The sequence below is a fragment of the Mya arenaria genome, chromosome 17, assembly GCF_026914265.1.
Source record: "Mya arenaria isolate MELC-2E11 chromosome 17, ASM2691426v1".
Taxonomy (NCBI): domain Eukaryota; kingdom Metazoa; phylum Mollusca; class Bivalvia; order Myida; family Myidae; genus Mya; species Mya arenaria.
In genome coordinates this window covers 35,729,440-35,752,801 of record NC_069138.1, presented here as the reverse complement: position 1 = coordinate 35,752,801, position 23,362 = coordinate 35,729,440, and the positions used below count along the sequence as shown (strand labels likewise).

At 37.0% G+C, this 23,362-nt stretch overlaps 15 non-coding genes across 15 annotated transcripts; 7 read left to right on the top strand and 8 right to left on the bottom strand.

Moving 5' to 3' along the window:
- Positions 1-637: 637 nt before the first annotated feature.
- Positions 638-709, top strand: Trnam-cau (transfer RNA methionine (anticodon CAU)). Its single transcript has one exon. It is a non-coding gene; the product is annotated as a tRNA-Met (tRNA).
- A 662-nt stretch (positions 710-1,371) lies between these two features.
- Trnam-cau (transfer RNA methionine (anticodon CAU)) lies at positions 1,372-1,443 on the bottom strand. The gene has a single exon. It is a non-coding gene; the product is annotated as a tRNA-Met (tRNA).
- A 192-nt stretch (positions 1,444-1,635) lies between these two features.
- Positions 1,636-1,707, bottom strand: Trnam-cau (transfer RNA methionine (anticodon CAU)). The gene has a single exon. It is a non-coding gene; the product is annotated as a tRNA-Met (tRNA).
- Positions 1,708-2,566: 859 nt separating this feature from the next.
- Trnam-cau (transfer RNA methionine (anticodon CAU)) lies at positions 2,567-2,638 on the bottom strand. Its single transcript has one exon. It is a non-coding gene; the product is annotated as a tRNA-Met (tRNA).
- Positions 2,639-4,171: 1,533 nt separating this feature from the next.
- Positions 4,172-4,243, bottom strand: Trnam-cau (transfer RNA methionine (anticodon CAU)). The gene has a single exon. It is a non-coding gene; the product is annotated as a tRNA-Met (tRNA).
- Positions 4,244-5,775: 1,532 nt separating this feature from the next.
- On the bottom strand, positions 5,776-5,847 carry Trnam-cau (transfer RNA methionine (anticodon CAU)). The gene has a single exon. It is a non-coding gene; the product is annotated as a tRNA-Met (tRNA).
- Positions 5,848-6,419: 572 nt separating this feature from the next.
- Trnam-cau (transfer RNA methionine (anticodon CAU)) lies at positions 6,420-6,491 on the bottom strand. Its single transcript has one exon. It is a non-coding gene; the product is annotated as a tRNA-Met (tRNA).
- A 156-nt stretch (positions 6,492-6,647) lies between these two features.
- On the top strand, positions 6,648-6,719 carry Trnam-cau (transfer RNA methionine (anticodon CAU)). The gene has a single exon. It is a non-coding gene; the product is annotated as a tRNA-Met (tRNA).
- Positions 6,720-7,371: 652 nt separating this feature from the next.
- Trnam-cau (transfer RNA methionine (anticodon CAU)) lies at positions 7,372-7,443 on the bottom strand. Its single transcript has one exon. It is a non-coding gene; the product is annotated as a tRNA-Met (tRNA).
- A 1,657-nt stretch (positions 7,444-9,100) lies between these two features.
- Positions 9,101-9,172, bottom strand: Trnam-cau (transfer RNA methionine (anticodon CAU)). Its single transcript has one exon. It is a non-coding gene; the product is annotated as a tRNA-Met (tRNA).
- A 4,818-nt stretch (positions 9,173-13,990) lies between these two features.
- Positions 13,991-14,062, top strand: Trnam-cau (transfer RNA methionine (anticodon CAU)). Its single transcript has one exon. It is a non-coding gene; the product is annotated as a tRNA-Met (tRNA).
- Positions 14,063-15,256: 1,194 nt separating this feature from the next.
- Positions 15,257-15,328, top strand: Trnam-cau (transfer RNA methionine (anticodon CAU)). Its single transcript has one exon. It is a non-coding gene; the product is annotated as a tRNA-Met (tRNA).
- Positions 15,329-15,851: 523 nt separating this feature from the next.
- Trnam-cau (transfer RNA methionine (anticodon CAU)) lies at positions 15,852-15,923 on the top strand. The gene has a single exon. It is a non-coding gene; the product is annotated as a tRNA-Met (tRNA).
- A 2,027-nt stretch (positions 15,924-17,950) lies between these two features.
- On the top strand, positions 17,951-18,022 carry Trnam-cau (transfer RNA methionine (anticodon CAU)). The gene has a single exon. It is a non-coding gene; the product is annotated as a tRNA-Met (tRNA).
- A 655-nt stretch (positions 18,023-18,677) lies between these two features.
- Trnam-cau (transfer RNA methionine (anticodon CAU)) lies at positions 18,678-18,749 on the top strand. Its single transcript has one exon. It is a non-coding gene; the product is annotated as a tRNA-Met (tRNA).
- Positions 18,750-23,362: the final 4,613 nt, after the last annotated feature.

Here is a 23,362-nt window from a genome sequence, read left to right as displayed (position 1 = left end):
TTTGTGAGTAAATACTCAGAGTACTATCCTTTCTTTTTAATTTCAGCCTCGGAACGAAATAGAAACATTGTTTGACCAAACTATAACATAACTGCGGTAAATAAGTGCAGGTGATAAAATTGAGCGGTATTCTGTTTTGAAAATAATCGATGAGCATGCTGGATCTTCTTAGCCTGAACTGTTTACTTACACACAACTGCAGGCATAGTCGTAAGGCAATACATTTGCTAACGTGTAATGGAACATATGGCACAGTGTTTTACAGTGATTTTCTTTCTTTATGTGTTCATTATTTTTTTGTATTTAACGGAATATAATTCAAGCTTAAATACAGACTTGTTTCTGTTTAACATTGTTTGTGTGTGTTTATTTATATATTAAGAACTTATAAAGCATAAGTGCAAAATTCTAGCAGAGCGTGGTTTCGATTCACGGACCTCTGGGTTATGGGCCCAGCACGCTTCCACTGTGCCACTCTGCTCGTCTTGCTATATACTGTTTAGAAAACACCGATTCGTCTCTCTATGAAAACGTTCTTGATCATTGAAAACTATGCAAAAGGCCAAATATTGTAGATTGCATCAGACCTTTGTTTGAATAAAAAAGTTATTTTATGGACATGGTTTGTAGTAGGACGAGCAGAGTGGCGCAGTGGAAGCGTGCTGGGCCCATAACCCAGAGGTCCGTGGATCGAAACCACGCTCTGCTAGAATTTTGCACCGATGCAGGATGCAATTAGATTGGGGAACGTTTTATGGATCTTGTGCCCGTGTTTACAGTAGTTTTCCTTAATTTCTTTTCTTTTATTCTTTTGCTATCCTTTTTTATATAAGTTGAATAAATGTGATGCTTGAACAATGTGTGTGTTTTATAAGTGGCATTTAAGGTGTGTTCAGTTATATATCGAGAACGTAAAAACCATCGGTAAAACAACTTCCAGAACATGGTTTCGATCCGCAGGCTCTGGGTTATAGGCCCAGCACGATTCTACTACGCCACGTTGCTTACCGAACTATTCACTGTTCGTTGGCTACTATTTAAATGATTCAAATCGCTCCTAGTGCATATTAAAAATGGCAGAAAATTTCTTTCATGGGAATGTTAGAAATATTTAGTATCATGAGTGTTACTTAACTTACTTGAAATATTAACAATAGAACGAACAATGCATTATGTCCTAACGCTATGTTCAGCCTATTCACCAACGCTATATGTTAATGAATATTTTAATTTCAGCCTACGGAACGAACGCTTACACTGCGCAACTCTGCTCGATATACGTTCCATGCTCGTTAATGAATATTTACTTGATTTAAATTGCTGATTTCAAGTGTAGTTCATCTAAGGACCAAATATATTGGTGCAAAAATCTAGCAGAGCGTGGTTTCGATCCACGGACCTCTGGGTTATGGGCCCAGCACGCTTCCACTGCGCCACTCTGCTCGTCCTACAGAGACTGTATGTTAACCATTAATATAAATAATTCAAATACCTGATGCAATAAATTGCAATATTTGCCATAGGACCTAGTTTTCGATGAGCAAAATTACTGAAGGCAATATCAATTGGTATCGTTTAATTTTTCCCTTCCCTGTATTTTGGATGATGCTCAGAAAAAGCATATGTGCAAAATATTAGCAGAGCGTGGTTTCGATCCACGGACCTCTGGGTTATGGGCCCAGCACGCTTCCACTGCGCCACTATGCTCGTCCTGTTATATACTATATAGAAAACACCGATTGATCATTGAAAACTATTCACAGGGCCAAATATTGTAGATTGAATCAGACATTTGTTTGAATAAAAATATTATTTTATAGACATGGTTTATAGTAGGACGAGCAGAGTGGCGCAGTGGAAGCGTGCTGGGCCCATACCCAGAGGTCCGTGGATCGAAACCACGCTCAGCTAGAAGTATGCACCGATGCAGGATGCAATTAGATTTGGGAACGTTTTATGGATCTTGTGCCCGTGTTTACAGCAGCTTTATTCCGTATTTTTTTTCATTCTTTTGCTATCCTTTTTTATATAAGTTGAATAAATGTAATGCTTGAACAATGTATGTGTTTTATAAGTGATATTTAAGATGTGTTCAGTTATATATCGAGAACGTAAAAACCATCGGTAAAACAACTTCCAGAACATGGTTTCGATCCGCAGGCTCTGGGTTATGGGCCCAGCACGATCCTACTACGCCACGTTGCTTACCGCACTATTCACTGTTCGTTGGCTACTATTTAATTGATTCAAATTGCTCCTATTGCATATTCAAAAGGCAGAAAAAAAATTCATGGGAATGTTAGAAATATTTAGTATCGTAAGTGTTTATTAATTTACTTCAAATATTAACAATAGTACGAACAATGCATTATGTCCTAACGCTATGTTCAGCCTATTCACCAACGCTATGTTAATGAATATTTTAATTTCAGCCTACGGAACGAACGCTTCCACTGCGCAACTCTGCTCGATAAACGTTCCATGCTCGTATTGAATATTTACTTGATTTAAATTGCTGATATCAAGTGTAGTTCATCTAAGGACCAAATATATTGGTGCAAAAATCTAGCAGAGCGTGGTTTCGATCCACGGACCTCTGGGTTATGGGCCCAGCACGCTTCCACTGCGCCACTCTGCTCGATATACGTGCAATGCTCGTTAGTGAATAGTTAATTGATTTAAATTGCTGATGCAATGTATTGAAATATTTTGCCAAGGCCATATCTTTAAATTGACAAAATCATATTTAATTCCACACGAAAGCCAAATTTATGTGTGTAACTTTCCTTTTTTGATTACGTTTGTGAGTAAATACTCAGAGTACTATCCTTTCTTTTTAATTTCAGCCAACGGAACGAAATAGAAACATTGTTTGACCAAACTATAACATAACTGCGCTAAATAAGTGCAGGTGATAAATTTGAGCGGTATTCTGTTTTGAAAATAATCGATGAGCATGCTGGATCTTCTTAGCCTGAACTGTTTAATTATACACAACTGCAGGCATAGTCGTACGTCATTACATTTGCTTACGTGTAATGGAACTTATGGCACAGTGTTTTACAGTGATTTTCTTTCTTTATGTGTTCATTATTTTTTTTGTATTTAGCGGAATATAATTCAAGCTTAAATACAGACTTGTTTCTGTTTAACATTGTTTGTGTGTGTTCATTTATATATTAAGAACGTATAAAGCATAAGTGCAAAATTCTAGCAGAGCGTGGTTTCGATTCACGGACCTCTGGGTTATGGGCCCAGCACGCTTCCACTACGCCACTCTGCTCGTCCTGCTATATACTGTATAGAAAACACCGATTCGTCTCTCTATGAAAACGCTCTTGATCATTGAAACTTATGCACAGGGCCAAATATTTTAGATTGCATCAGACATTTGCTTTAATAAAAATATTATTTTATAGACATGGTTTATAGTAGGACGAGCAGAGTGGCGCAGTGGAAGCGTGCTGGGCCCATAACCCAGAGAACCGGGGATCGAAACCACGCTCTGCTAGAATTATGCACCGATGCAGGATGCAATTAGATTGGGGAACGTTTAATGGATCTTGTGCCCGTGTTTACAACAGTTTTCCTTTATTTCTTTTCTTTTATTCTTTGGCTATCCTTTGTTTATATAAGTTGAATAAATGTGGTGCTTGAACAATGTGTGTGTTTTATAAGTGATATTTAAGGTGTGTTCAGTTATATATCGAGAACGTAAAAACCATCGGTAAAACAACTTCCAGAACATGGTTTCGATCCGCAGGCTCTGGGTTATGGGCCCAGCACGATTCTACTACGCCACGTTGCTTACCGAACTATTCACTGTTCGTTGCTACTATTTAATTGATTCAAATTGCTCCTAGTGCATATTCAAAATGGCAGAAAATTTCTTTCATGGGAATGTTAGAAATATTTAGTATCATGAGTGTTACTTAACTTACTTGAAATATTAACAATAGAACGAACAATGCATTATGTCCTAACGCTATGTTCAGCCTATTCACCAACGCTATGTTAATGAATATTTTAATTTTAGCCTACGGAACGAACGCTTCCACTGCGCAACTTTTCTCGATATACGTTCCATGCTCGTTAATGAATATTTATTTGATTTAAATTGCTGATTTCAAGTGTAGTTCACCTAAGGACCAAATATATTGGTGCAAAAATCTAGCAGAGCGTGGTTTCGATCCACGGACCTCTGGGTTATGGGCCCAGCACGCTTCCACTGCGCCACTCTGCTCGATATACGTTCCATGCTCGTTAATGAATAGTTAATTGATTTAAATTGCTGATGCAATGTATTGCAATATTTTGCCCAGGCCATACCTTTAAATTGACAAAATCATATTTAATTCCACACGAAAGACAAATTTCTGTGTATTACTTTTCTTTTTTGATTACGTTTGTGAGTAAATACTCAGAGTACTATCCTTTCTTTTTAATTTCAGCCTACGGAACGAAATACAAACATTGTTTGACCAAGTTATAACATAACTGCGCGAAATAAGTGCAGGTGATAAAATCGAGCGGTATTCTGTTTTGAAAATAATCGATGAGCATGCTGGATCATCTTAGCCTGAACTGTTTACTTATACACAACTGCAGGCATAGTCGTAAGGCAATACATTTGCTTACGTGTAATGGAACATATGGCACAGTGTTTTACAGTGATTTTCTTTCTTTATGTGTTCATTATTTTTTTGTATTTAACGGAATATAATTCAAGCATAAATACAGACTTTTTTCTGTTTAACATTGTTTGTGTGTGTTTATTTATATATTAAGAACGTATAAAGCATAAGTGCAAAATTCTAGCAGAGCGTGGTTTCGATTCACGGACCTCTGGGTTATGGGCCCAGCACGCTTCCACTGCGCCACTCTGCTCGTCCTGCTATATACTGTATAGAAAACACCGATTCGTCTCTCTATGAAAACGCTCTTGATCATTGAAACTGATGCACAGGGCCAAATATTTTAGATTGCATCAGACATTTGCTTGAATAAAAATATTATTTTATAGACATGGTTTATAGTAGGACGAGCAGAGTGGCGCAGTGGAAGCGTGCTGGGCCCATAACCCAGAGAACCGGGGATCGAAACCACGCTCTGCTAGAATTATGCACCGATGCAGGATGCAATTAGATTGGGGAACGTTTAATGGATCTTGTGCCCGTGTTTACAACAGTTTTCCTTTATTTCTTTTCTTTTATTCTTTGGCTATCCTTTGTTTATATAAGTTGAATAAATGTGGTGCTTGAACAATGTGTGTGTTTTATAAGTGATATTTAAGGTGTGTTCAGTTATATATCGAGAACGTAAAAACCATCGGTAAAACAACTTCCAGAACATGGTTTCGATCCGCAGGCTCTGGGTTATGGGCCCAGCACGATTCTACTACGCCACGTTGCTTACCGAACTATTCACTGTTCGTTGCTACTATTTAATTGATTCAAATTGCTCCTAGTGCATATTCAAAATGGCAGAAAATTTCTTTCATGGGAATGTTAGAAATATTTAGTATCATGAGTGTTACTTAACTTACTTGAAATATTAACAATAGAACGAACAATGCATTATGTCCTAACGCTATGTTCAGCCTATTCACCAACGCTATGTTAATGAATATTTTAATTTTAGCCTACGGAACGAACGCTTCCACTGCGCAACTTTTCTCGATATACGTTCCATGCTCGTTAATGAATATTTATTTGATTTAAATTGCTGATTTCAAGTGTAGTTCATCTATGGACCAAATATATTGGTGCAAAAATCTAGCAGAGCGTGGTTTCGATCCACGGACCTCTGGGTTATGGGCCCAGCACGCTTCCACTGCGCCACTCTGCTCGATATACGTTCCATGCTCGTTAATGAATAGTTAATTGATTTAAATTGCTGATGCAATGTATTGCAATATTTTGCCCAGGCCATACCTTTAAATTGACAAAATCATATTTAATTCCACACGAAAGACAAATTTCTGTGTATTACTTTTCTTTTTTGATTACGTTTGTGAGTAAATACTCAGAGTACTATCCTTTCTTTTTAATTTCAGCCTACGGAACGAAATACAAACATTGTTTGACCAAACTATAACATAACTGCACGAAATAAGTGCAGGTGATAAAATCGAGCGGTATTCTGTTTTGAAAATAATCGATGAGCATGCTGGATCATCTTAGCCTGAACTGTTTACTTATACACAACTGCAGGCATAGTCGTAAGGCAATACATTTGCTTACGTGTAATGGAACATATGGCACAGTGTTTTACAGTGATTTTCTTTCTTTATGTGTTCATTATTTTTTTGTATTTAACGGAATATAATTCAAGCATAAATACAGACTTGTTTCTGTTTAACATTGTTTGTGTGTGTTTATTTATATATTAAGAACTTATAAAGCATAAGTGCAAAATTCTAGCAGAGCGTGGTTTCGATCCACGGACCTCTGGGTTATGGGCCCAGCACGCTTCCACTGCGCCACTCTGCTCGTCCTGCTATATACTGCTTAGAAAACACCGATTCGTCTCTCTATGAAAACGTTCTTGATCATTGAAAACTATGCAAAAGGCCAAATATTTTAGATTGCATCAGACCTTTGTTTGAATAAAAAAGTTATTTTATAGACTAGGTTTGTAGTAGGACGAGCAGAGTGGCGCAGTGGAAGCGTGCTGGGCCCATAACCCAGAGGTCCGTGGATCGAAACCACGCTCTGCTAGAATTTTGCACCGATGCAGGATGCAATTAGATTGGGGAACGTATTATGGATCTTGTGCCCGTGTTTACAGCAGTTTTCCTTAATTTCTTTTCTTTTATTCTTTTGCTATCCTTTTTATATAAGTTGAATAAATGTAATGCTTGAACAATGTATGTGTTTTATAAGTGACATTTAAGGTGTGTTCAGTTATATATCGAGAACGTAAAAACCATCGGTAAAACAACTTCCAGAACATGGTTTCGATCCGCAGGCTCTGGGTTATAGGCCCAGCACGATTCTACTACGCCACGTTGCTTACCGCACTATTCACTGTTCGTTGGCTACTATTTAATTGATTCTAATTGCTCCTATTCAAAATGGCAGAAAATTTCTTTCATGGGAATGTTAGAAATATTTAGTATCATGAGTGTTACTTAACTTACTTGAAATATTAACAATAGAACGAACAATGCATTATGTCCTAACGCTATGTTCAGCCTATTCACCAACGCATTGTTAATGAATATTTTAATTTCAGCCTTCGGAACGAACGCTTCCACTGCGCAACTTTGCTCGATATACGTTCCATGCTCGTTAATGAATATTTACTTGATTTAAATTGCTGATTTCAAGTGTAGTTCATCTAAGGACCAAATATATTGGTGCAAAAATCTAGCAGAGCGTGGTTTCGATCCACGGACCTCTGGGTTATGGGCCCAGCACGCTTCCACTGCGCCACTCTGCTTTATATTTGTATGGTTAAAGAATAATTACTTGATTTAAACAGCTGATGCAATATATTGTAATATTTTGCCCAGGGCATAGTTTGAAATGGAAAAAATCGTTTTCAAGGAAGAAAGACGAACTTCTGTGTATTACTTAACATTTGCGTTAAAGTATTGTGAGTTAATACTTTCTTTTTTTAATTTCAGCCAACGAATTGAAATGCAAGCATTGTTTTACCGAACTATTATAAGAACTGCGCTAAATAAGTGCAAGTGATAAAAATGAGTGTTATTCCGTTTTGAAAATATACGGTAAATATGCTGTATCTTCTTAGCCTGAACTGTTTACTTATAAACAATCGTAGGTATAGTCATGAGTAGTTAGAATTTTTTACGTATAATGAAACTTATGGCCGTGTTTTACAATGTTTTTCCTTCTTTAAGTGTTCATTTTTTTTGTAATTCTTACATTATTGTTTAATATTTAAGCGGAGTATTAATAAAGCTTAAACAAAGACTTATATTTAGAACGTATAAAGCATCAGTGCAAAAAAAATGTAGCAGAGCGTAGTTTCAATCCGCGGACCTCTGGGTTATGGGCGCAGCACGCTAGATTTTTGCACCGATGCCTTTTACGATCTCGATATATAAATGAACATGCAGCAACATCATGAATCAAGGGAGACTGTGTTCAAACAGCTCATTCTACTCTGCCATTTTATCAATTAACCCAAACCCTTCAAAACCTTAAGGTATGAGGTCTGTGAAATCGAAAATCTATCAAACACGAACATCTAAATAAACTTTAATATTCTAAGGTATATTTAATCAGTTGAAAGGCTCTTTAAATCAATTAAAGAGCTTTTTAAATCATGTATAGCTATCATGTTATAAGTATCGCTAGCAATAAATCAGTTGTTGCATTATATTATAATTTCCAAGTTGAAGATGACTAGCGCTTTTACACAGGCTTGTTTTTTTGTTTTTGTTTTACATTGTTTGCGTGTTCATTTATATAATTAGAACATATTACGCATATATTATGAACGTTGCATCAGAAATGTGTTGTATATAAGTATTATTTTATATACACACGATTATTAGGACGAGCAGAGTGGCGCAGTTGAACCGTGCTGGACCCATAACCCAGAGGTCCGTGGATCGAAACCACGCTCTGCTAAATTTTTGAAACGATACTGTATGTTCCATATAAAGTAACACGCAGAACATAAATATTCAAGAGAATCGCTTATGCTTTTGGACCAAATATTGTTGTTCACGGTTATGTATCTGAAAACACAATTTATTAATTATTTAACTCTTTGATACCGAAATTGAAGAAAAAACAAAAATAGCAGCGCTGCTTTCACAACGCCACTCTGCTAATTGTTCTCTCTCTATATTTTTGATGAATTGTTAATTCATTTAAATTTCTGACGTAAAAATAATAATGTTGCAGAACATAGATAAAATTACCAAAAATTGGATCTAGTATCTGTGTTTTGTAGTGGTTTTCTTTCTATATTTTGTTCATACATTTTGCTTATTTTCATTATTTTGTTATATTAAGGTGGAAAATAATCAACGCTCAAGCACAGTCTTGCTTTCATGATTTCTTGGTATTGTTTGCGTGTTCATTTATATATCCAGATCATAAACAGCGTCAGTGCAAAAATGTAGCAGAGCGTGGTTTCGATCCACGGACCTCTGGGTTATGGGCCCAGCACGCTTCCACTGCGCCACTCTGCTCGTTATACTCCTTACATTCGTTAATGAATATTTAATTAATTTAAACTGCTGATGCAATATATCGCAATATTTGGCGCAGGGTATAGTTTTAATTGGCCAAAATCATTTTCAAGGACACGAAATACAAACTTCTGTGTATTACTTTACATTTGTGATAAAGTATTTTGAGTTGATACTCAGAGTTATATCCCTTATTTGCTCGCTATACTTCCCATGTTCAATTATGGATATTTAATTGCCTTAAAGGGGCTGTCTCACGTACGATAGTCTAAAACTGACATAAACATGGCATCGATGTGTACACGTGACATGCCAAGGGATTAAAAGACAATATTAAGTGCCGTAAGTGAATGCTAAGGACCAAACATGTCGGTGCAAAAATCTAGCAGAGCGTGGTTTCGATCCACGGATCTCCGGGTTATGGACCCAGCATGCTTCCACTGCGCCACTCTGCTCGACATACGAACTTTGCTCGTCAATGAATATTTAATTGATTTTAATTGCTGATGCAATTTATTGCAATATTTTGCCCAGGCCTTAAGTTTAAAATGACCAAATTATGTTTAAGAGCACACGAAAGACGAATTTCTGTGTATTACTTTTCACTTTTGGTTAAGTTTGTGAGTTAATACTCAGAATTATATCCTTTCTTTTTAAGGTCAGCCTACGGAACCAAATGTTTGACCAAACTATTGCAGAACTGTTCTTAATAAGTGCAGGTAATAAAATTGAGCGGTATTTCGTTTTGAAAATACATGGTAAACATGCTGAATCTTCGTAGCCTGAACTGCTTACTTAAACACAACTGCAGGCATAGTCATGAGCAGTTACGTTTGTTTACGTATACTGGAACTTATGGCAGTGTTTTACAATGGTTTTCTGTGTGTATGTGTTCATTTTTTTATTATTATTTAATAAATAAGCGGGATATAAATCAAGCTTAAATACGGACTTTTTTCTGTTTGACACTGTTTGTGTGTACATATGTATATCCATATATTAAGAACGTATGCAGCATCAGTGCAAAAATGTCGCAGAGCGTGATTTCGATCCACGGACCTCTGGGCCAATCACGCTTCCACTGCGCCACTCTGCTCGCTATGCTTCCCATGTTCAATAATGGATATTTAATTTCCTTAAAGGGACTGTCTCAGTTAGCAGTTTTTTCGTATTTTTTCCATTAAATAAGATTACTGGGTATGTCTACCAAGTAGAATTCATTCCTTATGCGTGATTGGCTAGTCTGTGTTATCACATGATATTACCGAGGTAGGAGTATAGCTTAATTATGTCACCGTATTAGAATAAGACTTTGTAGCTCAGTAAGTAAGACGCTGGATTTTGGCGACACGGGTTCGAACCCGGTCTCCAACTCAATTTTTTTTTTTACACTTTGGTATTTTTTTACAATTATGATATCAAAGCGTAACACATTCTATTGGATAATTATCCTGAGATTCGTTACAGAAAAAAACTTTTTTTGGTGCCAATCTGTGACACAGTCTCTTTAAATTGCTGATGCAATATATATTACAATTTCTTGCCCAGGCCATAGTTTTAAATGGCCAAATTTAGTTTCAAGGAAACGAAATACGATTTTCCGTGTGAACAAGCTGATTCTGCTTGGTCTCCCCTTTCTGCATTTAATGAAAAATAACTCGTTTGCTCTCCTCGCTTTTTTAATATTCAAATGGAACTTAATCGCAATATAATATATGTCGGGGTTCTTTAAAGTCTAGGTATCCGTGTATTTTTGCCTATAAAGTATTCATTTCTCATAAGAATATAATTATTCAAGCATATATGTTTTGGTCATCAGTTTAAAATGCCTGTTCCACTTGAACAGGCTTGCCTTAATTTTTTGATATGTGTTTATTTATATATCTAGATCATAAAAGAAACCGATGCAAATATTTAGCATAGCGTGATTTCGATCCACGGGCCTCTGGGTCTTTATAGGCCCAGCACGCTTCAACTGCGCCACTCTGCTCGATACATGTTTCATTAATGAATAATTACTTGATTTTAACAGCTGATGCAATATATTGTATTCTAGCACACCAGATAGGCATTTCCGGTAAATTAAGCCGTGCTGGAAAATTCCATCTGGCACCCCCCCCCCATGCCAGATGAGTCACGCGCTGTGACGTAATACTTATTATTTATTTTATAATGCACTTTATGTAACCATTATTATACGATTTCAATAGATAAGTTCCATAAACATTAACTTGACAAAAATGTATCTTTAAAACAAAACAAAATAACCCTTAAAAGACGTGATATCGTAGGAACTTATTGACGTATGCAGTAAATACAAATTACTGCGCGTCATGACGTCAGTGAACCTTAACGCATGCGCATTTTGGTGAAATGAACAAAAATGCGCTACTTATGTATTTTCTTCACAAAACAATTAAAGTATGCTAGAAAAAATATCTATCATGTGTGTCCGTTCCGGATAGAAAAATCCGACCCTCGGGCACGTTGCGTTGCCGGTAACTCGGCAAGCCTCGTTACCTGGCAACGCAGGTGGTGGTTGTGTTAGTAGTTAATACTCCGGGTCCCGGCGTGAGCACATTGAAGGGTCCCAGAGTGACAGTTCAACCACCGTACACCTATCCTGGGCAGACTATCAGGCGGTTAATCAGTACTAGGTGCATTCACCTCTGCAAGGAACTGACAACTTCTGTACATGCCAGGGGCAGTGGTACAGTGCGAATAGTCGTAGAAAGGTTTCATAACTAATCACAACAGAAATAACCTGGTCCGCCCGGGAATCGAACCCGGGTTGTGGTTTCGATCCACCGACCTCTGTGTTATGGGCCCAGCACGCTTCCACTGCGCCACTCTGCTCGTCCTTCTAAAAACTGTATAGAAAAGACCTATTCGTCTCTCTTTGAAAACGTTTTTGATCATTGAAAACTAGGCCCAGGGCCAAATATTGTAGATTGCATCAGAAATTTGTTTCATAAAAACTGGCGTGCTGGGCCAATAACCCAGAGGTCCGTGGATCGAAATTACGCTCTGCTAGCATCTTGAACCGATGCCATTTATGATCTAGGTATATAAATGAACTTGCAACAATATCAAGATTCAAAGGAACACTGTGTTCAAACAGCTCTGTCTGCTCCGCCTTGATAACCTTTGACACAGGCATGTTTAATTTATTTTTTGTTTGACGTTAGTTTCGTGTTCATTGATATATTAAGAACGTAAAAAGCATTGGTGCAAATTCTAGCAGTGCGTGATTTCGATCCACAGAACTTCCACTGCGACCCTCTGCTGGTCGTTTTTTTCCGTTGATGAATTGTGCATTCATTTTGATTGCTGATGCAAAATTTGGCTCAAGGCATACTTAAAATGACCAAAAATAGTAAGAAGGGAAGTATATTCGAGGGTCTGTTAGTATTACTTTTTTGTGACATGGAAAGTGGAGTTAATACACAGAGTTGTATCCTTCGTTTAACATATCAAGAAACGAAATGCAAGCAATGTTTTACCGAACTAAAAATCAAAAACTGCTTTAAATAGTACATGATATATAATTAAGTACTGTGTCGTTTTTACATGCTGGATCTTCTTTGGCTTAACTGTTAAAAGTTAAAACAAACGTTGGATGCAATTAGATTTGGGTACGTTTTATGGATCTTGTGCCCGTGTTTACAGTAGTTTTATTCCTAAGTTTAATTTATTTTTGTTTTGTTTTTTTTGCTATCCTTTTTTATACAAGTTGAATAAATGCAATAATTGAACAAGGTATTGGTTTTATAAGTGATATTGGAGGTGTGTTCAGTTATACGTAAAAAACATCGGTAATAACAACTTCCAGAACATCGTTTCGATCCGCAGGCTCTGGGTTATAGGCCCAGCACGATTCTACTACGCCATGTTGCTTACCGCTCTATACACTGTTCGTTGGCGGCCATTTAATTGATTCAAATATGGAATGAAAGACAATATTTAGTATCGTAAAGTGAATGCTTTGGACCAAACATATCGGTGCAAAAATCTAGCAGAGCGTGGTTTCGATCCACGGACCTCTGGGTTATGCGCCCAGCACGCTTCAACTGCGCCACTCTGCTCGTACTACTATACATAGTATACAAGACACCTATTTGCCTCCCTTTGAAATAGATTTTGATCATTAAAATCTAGGCCCATGATCAAAATTGCTTAAATATCAAATATTCGTTTACATACACATAGTGTACTGTAGGTCGAGCAGAGTGGCGCAGTGGAAGCGTGCTGGGCCCATAACCCAGAGGTTCGTGGATCGAAACCACACTCTGCTAGATTTTTGCACCTACGACTTTTAGTATCTAGATATATAAATGGACACTCAGCAATATCAAAAACCAAGGAAGACTGTGTTCAAACAGCTCTGTCTGCTCTTCCATCTTATTCAATTTCCCCTAACCCTGTATAAACCTTAGAGTCTTAGGTCGTTGAAATCTAAAATCTATCAAGCACCAAAATTTACATAAACTTTTATACTTTAAGATATATTTTAATCTATTAAAGAGGTCTTTAATCATATGATGCTATCATTTTATAAGAATTACTTTAAGAAATCATTTGTTGCCGTCGTCAATTAAATTAGATCGGTAAATTACTCAGCCACGGGCCTCTGGGTTATGGGACCAGCACGCTTCAACTGCGCCACTCTGCTCGTACTACTATACATTGAATACAAAGCACCTTTTTGTCCTCCTCCATCATTGCAATCTAGGTCCAGGGCCAAACACTGTAGAATGCATCAGAAATTTGCTTGAATATCAAATATCCGTTTACATACACACGGTGTACAGCCAGACGAGCAGAGTGGCGCAGTGGAAGCGTGCTGGGCCCATAACCCAGAGGTCCGTGGATCGAAACCACGCTCTGCTAGATTTTTGGATTGTAGAACCGAATTTGGATAGTCTGAGGTTATACAAGCAGAGTTTCGATTTTCCTTCATTTGAAAGTATATCTGTATTGAAAATTAAACCCTCGGTCAAATATTGAAATGTATTGCATCAAACATTAAAATAACTGTTAAAGAAAGCATAACGTACGGTGATGTATAAGTGAACAATTCAGGCCAAAAGAAGCCACATGATGCTCAATTTTCTCAACTGCACTCATTTAGAGCAGTTCTGTTGTGAATTCAGTTTGTTTGCTGATGCAAAATTGGCGCATTGCATATTTAAAATGACCAGAAATAGTAACAAATGAAGTATATTCGAGGGTCTGTTAGTATTATTTTTTTGTGACATGGAATGTTGAGTTTATACACAGAGTTGTATCCTTCGTTTAACATTTCAAGAAACAAAATGCAAGCAATGTTTTACCGAACTAGAAATCAAGAACTGCTTTAAATAGTACAGGATATACAATTAAGTACTGTGTCGTTTTGACAAGCTGGATCTTCTTTGACTTAACGATTAAAGTTAAAACAAACCTTGGATGCAATTAGATTTGGGTACGTTTTATTGATCTTGTGCCCGTGTTTACAGTAGTTTTATTCCTAAGTTTAATATCGTTTCTTCTTTTTTTTGCTATCCCTTTTTATACAAGTTGAATAAATGCAATGCTTGAACAAGGTATTGGTTTTATAAGTGATGTTTATGGTGCAGTTATACGTAAAAACCATCGGTAAAAACAATTTCCAGAACATCGTCTCGATCCGCAGGCTCTGTGTTATGGGCCCGGCACAATTTTACTACGCCATGTTCCTTACCGCTCTATACACTGTTTGATGGCAACCATTTAATTGATTCAAATTGGTCCATGTGCATCTTCAAAATGGCACAAAATTATTTCAAGGGAATGAATGACAATATTTAGTATCGTAAGTGAATGATTAGGACCAAACATAACGGTGCAAAAATCTAGCAGAGCGTGGTTTCGATCCACGGACCTCTGGGTTATGGGCCCAGCACGCTTCCACTGCGACACTCTGCTCGTACTACAATACATAGTATACAAAACACCTATTTGCCTCCCTTTGAAATAGATTTTGATTATTAAAATCTAGGCCCATTGTCAAAATTGCTTAAATATCAAATATTCGTTTACATACACATAGTGTACTGTAGGTCGAGCAGAGTGGCGCAGTGGAAGCGTGCTGGGCCCATAACCCAGAGGTCCGTGGATCGAAACCACACTCTGCTAGATTTTTGCACCTACGACTTTTAGTATCTAGATATATAAATGGACACTCAGCAATATCAAAAACCAAGGAAGACTGTGTTCAAACAGCTCTGTCTGCTCTTCCATCTTATTCAATTTCCCCTAACCCTGTATAAACCTTAGAGTCTTAGGTCGTTGAAATCTAAAATCTATCAAGCACCAAAATTTACATAAACTTTTATACTTTAAGATATATTTTAATCTATTAAAGAGGTCTTTAGTCATATGATGCTATCATTTTATAAGAATTGCTATAAGAAATCATTTGTTGCCGTCGTCAATTAAATTAGATCGGTAAATTACTCAGCCACGGGCCTCTGGGTTATGGGACCAGCACGCTTCAACTGCGCCACTCTGCTCGTACTACTATACATTGTATACAAAGCACCTATTTGTCCTCCTCCATCATTGCAATCTAGGTCCAGGGCCAAACATTGTAGAATGCATCAGAAATTTGCTTGAATATCAAATATCCGTTTACATACACACGGTGTACAGTCGGGCGAGCAGAGTGGCGCAGTGGAAGCGTGCTGGGCCCATAACCCAGAGGTCCGTGGATCGAAACCACGCTCTGCTAGAATTTTGCACCGATGCTATTTATTATGATCTGTGATTATTCGACACAGTTATTTTTAAACTGATGACCAAAGAACATATCCTTATATGATTGCATTCTATTGAGAAAAGAAAACTATGAAGCCAAATTACACAGATATGTAGATTTAAAAACAGTGTATGATTGGACGAGCAGAGTGGCGCAGTGGAAGCGTGCTTGGCCCATAACCCAGAGGTTCGTGGATGGAAACCACGCTCTGCTACACTTTTGTACTAATGCTTGTTATGATCTAGATATAAAAAAATAGCATGCAAACAACATTATGCACCAGTCAATTGTAACCACGCCCCCCAGGTCCGGGGGTATACCGGGGATAGCCGGGGAAATGGGCTGTGTTTTTACCTTTCAGGTGGCCCCGCAGTGCCGGGTGAATGCGGTGGTTTTGCCTTCGCTTTAAATATAGCGGGGAATGGGCCTTACCTAGGGTCCCTCGGGTGCCGGGGGCAGTTGGCAGGGATTTTACCATCTGTTCGTTCCCGCAGGGTGGGGATTTTAGCCGGGGTTGGGTGGACCAAAAGTCAAAGTCCCCGCTATTCCCCGGACCTGGGGGGGGCGTGGTTACAATTGACTGGTGCAATACAATACCAGAAATCAAAGCAACATGTTTAATCAGCACAGTTATCTTTAAAATGATGACCAAAAACATTTCCTTCTACTTAATATGATTATATTTTCTTAAACGAAAAGAAAACTACTTAGATATCTAGTTTTAAATGAAAACCGACTACTATTTTATTGCGAGATAGTTCTGCTTGAATATCAAAAAAAAAGCGAGATGAGCCTATAAGGATATTTTATAAAGGGGCTGTCTAGGATATTTTTTAAAGGGGCTGTCTCACGTATTGGCACCAAAAAAGTCACGTGATAACACCGACTAGCCAATCACGCATAAGGAATGAATTTTACCTGGTAGACATACCCAGTAATCTTTTTAATGGAAAAATACGAAATAACTGCTAAACTTAAATAAATTGTAAACTATGTGGTACTTCAGTTAGTAAGTTTCAATGCATTGTACACATCGATACCAAGTTTATGTCAGTTTTCGACAACTTTCTTTTTTTTTCGCTTTTTTATCATACGTGAGACAGCCCTTTAAAGACAGAAAACCGAGATCAAGCAGAATCAGCCTGTTTGGGGTATATTTTGAAAACGAAAAATCATTCATATTCCAAACTCACACTGAATGAAAGCAGATCGTGTTCCAATTCGCAAAAAAGTGTGCTTGTATTTAGTTTCATTTATAACAACGCATTAGTCTCTGACTTTCCACTTTCGGTCCTACAAGAAAACAGTTACACATTAAAATATTTTTATTGAAAATTAAGCCCTTTGGAGAAATATTGAAATGTATTGCACCAATCATTTGTACCTTTTGGATACATGTATTCGTCAACAAAACATGCATTTCTGGACGAGCAGAGTGGCGCGTTGGAAGCATGCTGTGCCCATAACCCAGAGGTCCGTGGATTTAAACCACGCTCTGCTAGATTTTTGGATTGTAGAACCGAACTTGGTTAGTCTGGGGTTATACAAGCGGAGTTTCGATTTTCTTTCATTTGAAAGTATATTTGTATTGAAAATTAAACCCTCGGCCAAATATTGAAATGTATTGCATCAGACATTAAAATAACTGTTAAAGAAAGCATAAAGTACGGTGATGTATAAGTGAACAGTTCAGGCCAAAAGAAGCCACATAATGCTCAATTTTCTCAACTGCACTCATTTAGAGCAGTTCTGATGTAGTCTGGTAGAACAATGCTTGCAATTCGTTTCGTTGGCTAAAATTTGAAATAAGGGATATAACTCTGAGTATCAACTCAAAATACCTTATCACAAATGTAAAGTAATACACAGAATTTTGTATTTCGTGTCCTTGAAAATGATTTTGGCCAATTAAAACTATACCCTGGGCCAAATATTGCGATATAGTGCAAAAGCAGTTTAAATTAATTAAATATTCATTAACGAATGTAAGAAGTATAACGAGCAGAGTGGCGCAGTGGAAGCGTGCTGGGCCCATAACCCAGAGGTCCGTGGATCGAAACCACGCTCTGCTAGAGTTTTGCATCGATGCTTTTTATTATCTAGATATATAAATGAGCATGCAAACAATATCAATAATAAAAGCAAGATTGTGTTTAATCGGCACAGTTTTTTTTCATTACCAGCAACAGTAGCGTACAACAAATGGTTGCTCCTATTTGGGTCAATCCCTACCTAGGCATCCAAATTTTTGCCAGGCCAACGCCTTGACAATATCAGCACCTACCACTGTAACTGTGTAAGAATGTTAAATGTATATACCAGACCGTAACACCGTGACAAAAACCACAAGTGTTTGTATGTGTTCGATAGATGTTAATGATATAAATATTTGGAACAATAAAAAATAACTATTAGCCCATGTAATTTAAGTTTGATAATTAATACATGTATTCATATATAAGATGCCCAGTAAAATATTTTCTAGTATTTGAATACAATTTCTTGTCCAGTGGGTTTAAGCAGAATTAGTCCCTTTAAAAAAAAAGTATACATCTTTGAGAATTAACTCGCAATAATGAAACACAAATTAAAAAACAATACACAGAAATTTGTCTCGTCGAAAATAATTTTGGCCATTTCGAACTATGACCTGGGCTAAATATTGCAATATATGTGCATCAGAAATTCAAATTGATAAACATAAATTAACCTTGGTTTCGAATAGCGAGCAGAGTGGCGCAGTGGAAGCGTGCTGGGCCCATAACCCAGAGGTCCGTGGATCGAAACCACGCTCTGCTAGATTTTTGCACCATTGCTAGTTATGATACAGATTTATAAATGAACATTCAAACAATATAAAGAATCAACGGACATATCTTTATATGATTATCACTGTGTGGGAACGGACACCGAATATAGCGCAAAAAGTGATCAATCGATAAGCGTTTGGTTTTGACACATGGACCGTTTTCTATCATTTTTTTGTATTTTATGGTGATATATTTAACAAAATCGAAGAGTTTTGAATTACTTGATACTGTGCAATATACGACTATGATGAAAATGTGTCTCCTCTTTTGTATAATAGCCCAATTCTCGCCGAAAGTTGCATGATCGCTCACAAATGTTCATTTATGTGGTACGATTTCAAACATAAATCAACAAATTGACAGTTAGAATAGAAACTGAATCGAGCGATTTCATTGTTATTACATAATCTAGTAATGTGTAAAATATCAATATGATATATTTTGTTGTTACAGAGATATTCATACCTTTTGATGCCCTGGCAGTGTACTGGGGATAGATGAAGCAAATAAATAACTGCACAGGGGATAGCTATTAAGCAGACTGAGGATAGTAACGATGTATTTAGAAAAACGAGACTGTGATAATGATTACGGCTATTTATATATACGCGAGCTCGAGGGAAATTGTTCGATGTGGTCCATATCGAGGGATAATAGCAAAAACATGTTGTTGTTCTTTGTATCTGTATGCACTTAAAACTGTTTCATTCATAAACATTAGTCAACCATGATGTGTTTTTTCACAAGCATCAATATCTAAATATTTGAAATACGCCGGTAGTCTGATTTATTGAGAAACACAAAACATATGGCCGTAGAATTTATGTGGTGTTTGCTATGCATATATATAATATTGCTTTGTAAATCAAGTAGGTACCTTTTTGCAAACAAAAAGTCACCAGTAGGGATATTGTGATCAAATTTGAACACGTAAGGCTTTGTTCTAAGCTTGGGTCGATGTTGGTATTACTTAGAACAGAATAATGGTCTCTGCTCGTTCACTTCAGTGAGAAAGAATGTATTGTGACCAACCCTGGTATTTACACAGCTTGCATATATACGTTCATTTAGGAGAGCACGGATCAAACTCATTGTTAACTAAAGTTTGCTCAATAATTACCTATCAAATTGTACTCTCACTTTTTGCAGATTATTTGAAAGTTCGAAATAGATATATACATGTATAGTGTATATTAACAGTGTTACTATACTTTTTTGTCCCATTTTACATGTTATCACCAGGACACACATTTCTCAACTTTGAAACTATCCCCAGTACATAATACGGCTATCCCCAGTACAGTACTGTGAACATTTCCAAGGGCATATCTTTAACAGTTTAAAAGTAGCATTGCCATTTCTTACCATAAAAATAGTTGAGCTTATTCTTGTGAAATCCTACGATTTAGATTTTTTATTTATTCGATATATTTCCTAAAAATAACAATACTTGTCGAAATTCAGTAAGTTTTGAGGTGATCATCTCAGATTTGAAGAAACCTTTTACGAGGTCTGCTAAATCGTAAGCACTTTAAAGTATACCATAGGCCACATTTAGCATTCAGCTATTAGTTCAAACACTTGCTTCATTTGTGGATACTGTAGATATATGAGTTAACATAGCAAGATCTTACCTGTGGTAAATTAAAACAACTGCATAATTGTCTGTTTACTTATCACTCTTTGAACTTTATCCGGTGTCCCTTCCCACACAGTGAAAATTATGCAGCCAAAACTACACAGATATCAAGATTTTAAAGACCCCAGGCACCATAGTCATGCGATAAAACTACACGGATATGAATCTGTATTCGAATATCAGAGATAAAGCAAGTTGAAAAATAATAAAGTTATTTTTCATAAAAGAAAGAAAACGAAGGCACAAATGGTTCAGATTGTTTAATGTATATTGTCAAAATGACAAAACATTAATGTACCAAATCTACATCGATTTAAAGCAATTCTTGTTCAAACTCGGTAAAATGCTTTTATTCCGTTTCACGTGTTAGAAAACAACAGCCTATTTTCGATGCTACAATTAAAAAGGGATACACACATAATATTGATTTTCTTTCCATTAAAAGAAATTTGAGTTATTGGAAATTAGGCCTTTGGCCAAATATTAAAATGTATTGCATCAAGCATTTTAGTAATTTAAATAATTAGCAAAAAGAACGGACGAAGGCATATTAGACGAACAGAGTGGCGCAGTTGAAGCGTGCTGGGCCCATAACCCAGAGGTCCGTGGATCGAAACCACGCTCTGCTAGTTTTTTTGCACTTTGGAACTAGGAGAATTATCCAAAGTACAGAGACAGGAAACAAGTGAACGGTACCAACTGATTTGCCTTCAGTAATTTTGCTCATCGAAAAACCTACGCCCTAGACCAAATATTGCATTACTCTGCATCAGGTATTTAAATTTATATAATGAACGACAAACTGTAGAACGAGCAGAGTGGCGCAGTGGAAGCGTGCTGGGCCCATAACCCAGCGGTCAGTGGATCGAAACCACGCTCTGCTAAATTTTTGGCACAAATGATTGCTTTTTATGATCTAGACATTTGGATGAGCATGCAAACAATATCAATAATCTAAGCAAGATTGTGTTTAATCTGCACAGTTATTCTTGCATTACCGGCAACAGTTGCGTACAATACATGGTTGATCCTATTTGGGTCAATATCAGCATCTACCACTGTGTAAGCACGATAATTGAATATATCAGACCTTAACACCGTGACAATAACCACAAGTGTTTGTATGTGTTCTATATATGAATTTGAAACAATCAAAAATAACCATTAGCTCTTGTAATTTCATTTTGGTAATCAATATTCATATATAAGATGCCCGATAAAATATTTTCTGGTATTTGATTACAATTGCTTGTCCAGTGGGTTTAAGCAGAATTAGTCCCTTTAAAAAAGTATTTATCCCTGAGTATAAACTCACAATACATAAACACAAATAAAAAGCAATACCCAGAAATTCGTCTCTTCACTTGAAAACCATTTTTGGCCATTTCAAACTATGCCCTGGGCCAAATATTCCAATACATTACATCAGCAATTCAAATTGATAAACTGATCAATAACGAATATGGTGTAGAATAGGGAGCAGAGTGGCGCAGTGGAAGCGTGCTGGGCCCATAACCCAGAGGTCCGTGGATCGAAACCAAGCTCTCCTAGAGTTTTGCACCACTGATATAGATATATAAATGAGCATTCAAGAAATATAAAGAGTCAAAGCTAGATTGTGTTTAATCGGCATAATTATTTCTAAAATAATGACCTTGATAGACATATCTTTATATGATTACATTCTTTAGAGAATTGAAAATAATGCAGCCCAAACTACACAGATACCTTGATTTTAAAGACCCAAAACACCATAGTCATGCTATAAAACTACAGCCGAACCCGTTTGCTCGAACTCGCTTGGCTCGAAAACCTCGTTGGCTCGAACTAGACGAGAGGACCTATTACTTTATACTGAACGTAAACATTCCCGCTTGGCTCGAAATTTCCGAGGCGCGAGGTATTTTCGCCAGTCCCTGAGAGTTCGAGAAAACGAGGTTCGACTGTACACAGATAAACTGCATTTGCATATCAGAAATTGCCAAAACCATTTTGAAGGGAATAAAGACGATTTTCTGTGTATTACGTTTCATTTGTGTTTAAGTATTGTGAATAACTTATTAATCAGAGTTATATCCTGTCTTTTTAATTTCAGCCTACAGAACGATAGGGTTCCCGTCGTCGTTTAAATTAGATCGCCCAATTGATATAAAGAGTTCTGAAGTTATCCATCATATATTTGGAATATTGAAGAATTGTGACGATGATTATACACCGTCTTTCTTTGATTCTTGACCATGTTTGGGTCATTTATATATCTAGACCATTAAAGCATCGGCGCACAGTGTGAAAAATCCTTTTCAATGAAATAAAAGACAATATTCAGCGCGTTCCGTAAATGCTCAGGACCAAAACAATCGGTGCAAAACAGCAATTGGGAAATTCGGCTTATAATCGAGATTTTTTAAGTAAAAATTGCAAATGCCGCCGCACCCCGGGGACATCCTAGGTAAGGACATTTTCCGCTATTTTCGGTGTGAAAACAAACCACCGCATTCACTCGGCTCTGCGGGGCCACCTGGAAAGTAAAAACACGGTCCATTTCCCCCCGTATACCCCGGACCTTGGGGCGTGGTTATAATTGACTGCTGCGTAACGTATGCAAATATTTTTATAATATCGGTTTTACGATAAAATACAAGAGCATGTACACATATTTTTTCATTTTTTTTTTATCAAATATGCTTCCTTACATTCAAGCATTGGCCCCTCTGGGTCTGGGCCTCAAACTCCACACAGTATGGGCTCTGGTCAAAATTGGTGACATTGAAATTGTAATCAGTTTAAAACGTATTTTAAAAAAAAGTTGGCTGACTAATGGGTAAGCTTTCGGGTATTCACCAAAACACATGTTAAAAATATCTTCCTGAATCATTTATCAATATAGCTCATAAATAACTATTGTATATTTATTTAATTGAACGAATTCGTGGGGCATGACATACTCTGATTGATCGATTATA